This window comes from Lathyrus oleraceus, chromosome 5 (genome assembly GCF_024323335.1).
Source record: "Lathyrus oleraceus cultivar Zhongwan6 chromosome 5, CAAS_Psat_ZW6_1.0, whole genome shotgun sequence".
NCBI lineage: Eukaryota > Viridiplantae > Streptophyta > Magnoliopsida > Fabales > Fabaceae > Lathyrus > Lathyrus oleraceus.
The window spans coordinates 166,989,668-166,994,347 of record NC_066583.1 but is presented as its reverse complement, the minus strand read 5'-3'; positions in this window follow the sequence as shown (position 1 = coordinate 166,994,347).

Below are 4,680 nucleotides of genomic sequence, written 5' to 3'. Positions count from 1 at the left end.
CAATATAAATTTAGAAAATCCAAAGTCCAACAGTCCAGCAAAGGTCGACGAAGAAAAGAGTATCCCTGATGTCGAAGACAACCTGGCCATAGAAAAAGAACCAACTACCACCAATGACAAAGAGCGAACTCAGACCATTGTCCATGATTCAGCATCGAACACTTTTTTGAGTCAAGATGAAATTATGGCTCTTAAAAGAAAGAACCCAACTGAAGCTCTGAAGTGCCTTCAAAAACTGTGAAAACTTTCGAAAGTTCCAAATCTAGCCATTCTTCTGATGCTTCTTTGGCTGATACAGGTAATGATTCAGTGAACCTCCTGATTCAACAATTAAAATCTAATATTTATGAGTTTGATCTTGTGAATTTAATTGAAGGGGATGCTCAACTTGGCACTGATATTCGACGATTGCTGATTGAGCTCAACAAACAATGAGTGTCTGACCCCATGGTTCAATTCCTTTTTGAGTTTGAAGCCTACTTCGATCAAGTCTGCAAAGACATTGATCTTAAACAAACTAACAATGACCGGCTTCGACAAGTGAAGGATGCCACGAAGGTGGCCTGGAACTTAAGCAGTGCGTCTGAGCAAGAAGTTGATAAGCTCGAAACCAAACTCCAAGAGTACACCGACAAAAAAATGATATTGGATGAGTGAATTGCATAATACCGATCAAAGATTATAGAATTGACAAAGAGATCGATAACCTAGAGAAATAGAAAGCTGAGATTGCTTGGGAAAAATCACTACCTACTAAAGAGATGATTAACGAAGAAGCCACCGAAGGTGTCGAACACGTTGAGGCTGCCCTTAAACTGGGGAACGAAATCAACTTTCTAGAGGAAATTTATGACTGGATGACTGACTCGACTTCTCTAAGGCTAAGCTTGAAGACTTCAAATTGAAATTTCATGCTTAAGTTACATTTTCATTTCCTTTGCTTTTGATGTTTGTAATGACAATGCCATTTTGGCACTTTAATACCATTTTGGCGCTTATTATTTGACGCATATTATTCATTATAAATTCGAATTTCTTGTAGCATAGGCTTAAAGCTCTTCAGATATTTACCGTTTACTCTTAGGACTTGTTTATCAACTGCTAACTCTTCAATTTCATAATCATTATTCAAAAAATGCATGGATAATCCAAAATGGGCCTTCCCAATTTGGAGACCATTTACCTAGAGTCTTATCTCTTCGATCCATAGGTAATATGACCTTCCAAATGAAATCTTCAATCGAGAACATTTTTTCTTTAACCTTCTTAGTATAGGCTTTGGCAACTCGCTCTTTTTGTCTGATTAAGACATCTAGCGCTGCTAGTCTTTCCTCATCCAAGTCAACCATTTCATCCAACATCATGCTCCAATAATGGTTGGATGGAATCTCATCCTGTCTTTGAATTCAGATTGATTGCAACTAAATTTCGACAGGTAATACAACCTTATATCCCTAAGTTAAACGAAATGGAGTGGTATTCATTGCCCTTTTAGGGGATGTGTGATATGCCCACAAGACTTGGCTTAAAGTCTTGTGCCAATTCTTTGGTTTTTTCCCGACATATTTCTTGATTAAACCAATGACAATCTTATTGGCCGTTTCAACTCGGCCATTAGTTTGGGCATAATAAGGCGTCGAAGTTAGTAGCTTAATCCCCATTTCAGATGCAAATTCTTGCACATTTCGACCAGTGAATACCGACTCATGATCACTCGTGATGGTTTTAGGAATCCAAAATCTATACACAATGTTTTTCTGAATAAACTCTATTATTGCCTCTTGGTCAGCATTTACTAAATTAATAACTTCTATCCATTTTGTAAATTAATTGATGCCGACTAGAATGTATTTTTAACTCTTAGAAGATGTTGGTCGAACCTCCCCAATCAAATCCAAAGCCCATCCTCTAAATGGCCATGGCTTCACAATTACACGTAACTCACTCGCAGGGACATGTTGGATGCCTGAGTGTCCTTGGCACTCCTGACAACCCTTATCAAAAATCAATACAATCTTTCAATATTGCAGCCAATAGACACCTTGGTGACAAAGCAACCATCTCATCTTGTGCCCCACTTGATGGGCACCACATGCCCCACTATGGACATTCGACACAACCAAGTATGCCTCAATTTCACCAAGGCATTTAAACAATACTCCTTCATGCATTTTTTTAAATAATTGATTTCCTATAATCATATAACTAAGGGATTTGTATTTTACCTTTCGACCATTTGTCCCAGTCGGATTTTCCAAATATTCAATTATTGGTTTTCTCCAATCAACATCAGTCAAATTTTCTATAGTAAAAACCTCAAAATTTTCCAAATTTGTTGATCCTAACTTAATCATTTCTAGATCTAACGAAGACAATCTTGTTGAATTTACTCTTCCCCAAACTTCAATCAAATATTCTAGCATGTATTTGTGTCGCTCCCTAGGATTTCCCGGATCCAGGTACAAACGCGAAAAGGAGTGGCGAGAGGGAAAGGATAGAGTCGCCAGCTATGTACTTTTATCCCAAGAGAATGGGAAAGGTAGTACTGCATAACCTAGGGGAAATGGATAAAACAAGTCTCGAACCAAAGAAACTGAGTAAGGGGGCCGGTTACGTGAAGGGAAGGTTATCGCACCCCTTCACGTCTGTGGTACTCCACAGGATCCACGATTGCTAGTCTATGTCTAAGGTGTGTATAAAAGTCCTACATGCAATGCGAAAGAGAGAAAATCAAAGTAGGGAAAACAAAGAGTTATTGCTCGCACAGGCCCTACCTTGCTGCATACGTATCCCAAGAAGGATTGAGAATCAGAGCACCGTAGCTCGGCTAATCTATTTCTATTTGTTTTGTGTTTTTTAGGTGAACGACGTCACTACGCAATCTACCGGATGCTCGACCTTTGGAGACTTACTCACCTGTAGTAGAAGGAGTTAACGTGTCCTTAAGAAAAAGAAAATCGAAGAGTTTGTTTGTGTTTTATGAATGCCCATGCAAGAAAGGAAGTCCTAGACGAAGGAACCGTGCTACCTTAATTGTCATGCAAACGAGAGACTATACGAAGTCTAGCAAACCTATGGGAAAACAACAAGCAAGTCTCAAGAGAGAACAAGAACCGGAAATGGAATGCCAATCGTTGGGCTTACATCCAACTCCAAAAACAGATGGGGAAACAGAAAGCCAATCGCTGGTCTTACATCTGACTCCACAAAACAAAACAGGAAACAGATAGCCAATCGCTGGTCTTACATCTGACTCCTCAAGCAAACCAACATGCTAATTAAACAAGCAATCAGGCAACACACGCTATATGCAAACAATAGGCTCATACAAGGCTAGGCTTTAGTCGAGGGGTCATATCAACCTCGACAAACAAGCCAATACTGTTATGGGTGTTCAGGCTCTTAACCTATGACATTGACCGTCAGGGTGAGCAGATGAAAGGTAATGAGGATAAGACCTCATAGCTCTTAACCCGGGCCTGGGTGAGCTTCAATCAATGAAAACGTGGGAGTCCAGAATGTGGGACTCTACTCCACTTGACTAACTATATATACAAGGATCTTGGGTGTTTATTCAAAATGCATCAGCACGTAGTGCGAGCAAGATGAAAGACTCAACTGAATAACAGGGGATTGATTGCAAATCCCTTCTATCTGTCAATTGCCTCTTCACTTAGGAGGTCTTGAAGTACATGGCACAAATATAAACAATCACAGTCATTGCCTCTTAAGGAGGACTTCAGCCAAATGCCTGCCAAACATAAACGACAAGGCTTCCAGACTACATGGAGTTAGAGAGGTTACCTAGGTGGTATGCCAACCACAAGCAAAGCAAAGCAACTCAAGCAATGAGTTAAAGCGACTAAAGTACCTGTAAGAAAATCAAACAAGTCAATATTCCATTCAGACAAACCAAACAGACAGTCAACAGTGAGACAACCACTATACACAATGCAAGTCAACAACTCAAGTGAGTTCATCACCAAGGAATCTACAACACAAGAAAGGTTAGTGGACAAAGAATTTTGCATCTCAATTCATGAAGTCAACATAAACCATTGGGACTAGGAGCTTGAACCTGAAATGCAAAACTCAAAAGATGAGTACAAACCACTAGCACCAAGGCTAGGGTCAAAGGCAAAGTAAAAAGTCAAAACAGCAACCAATATTCACCATGAAGCATACTTATTCAAGTAAGAACATTTCCTAAAAAGGACCAAACCTAAATCAAATGGCAAAGTCATTAATTGCACAAGATAAGGCAAAAGGTACACAAGGTGATCACAATTGGACATGAAGGATCAAAATTCCATATTAAAACAGAAATGAATCAAACAATCATGGAAATTTTTATGTGCACACAACATGTCAAACAAAATCATCATGCCAAAAATTAGAATCAACAGAGCTCAATTGACCTAGAAATGAAAATGCACAAGTATGACATCAAATTGTGTGACACACATTGTCACACCATACATTCATGTGTCTAAAACAGAGATGAAAAATGCTAAAAATGCACAACCAAGCCTCAAAAATCATGTAACATGTTGGGAATCAGCATACCAAATTTCAAATCAATTGGCCAATGTATGAGCATTTCACAATAGAAAGAATGAAGCATGTCACATTTGCATACATGTCCAAAGAACAATTCACCATCCAAAATCCAGAAATGAT